Source organism: Octodon degus, unplaced genomic scaffold, assembly GCF_000260255.1.
Source record: "Octodon degus isolate 3935 unplaced genomic scaffold, OctDeg1.0 scaffold00064, whole genome shotgun sequence".
Lineage (NCBI taxonomy): Eukaryota > Metazoa > Chordata > Mammalia > Rodentia > Octodontidae > Octodon > Octodon degus.
In genome coordinates, this window is record NW_004524640.1 from 10,755,411 (window position 1) to 10,755,715 (window position 305).

Here is a 305-nt window from a genome sequence, read left to right on the forward strand (position 1 = left end):
TTCTGGTCATTAGTTGCCAGGCAACCTTGTATCTCCTGATACTAACTTTGCAAAGGTGGAAATAAATACCCCTGCTGTTGCTGTATGGATCCTTTGCCTGTCGGGCAGAGGCCTCCGCTGAACCCAGCTCTTGTCTGTCTTTGTCTCATTCCTGCTGCCATCTCTCTGCAGGGTCCACCAAGAAACCAAATTTCGTCTGTCTGCCTACCCTTGACAGACAAACCTTCTGCAAGTTGACCAGACCTGCAGAGGAGACCCTTGTCTGAGGCTGAGTCCACCCTGAGTGCTGGGATCACAGGTGTGTG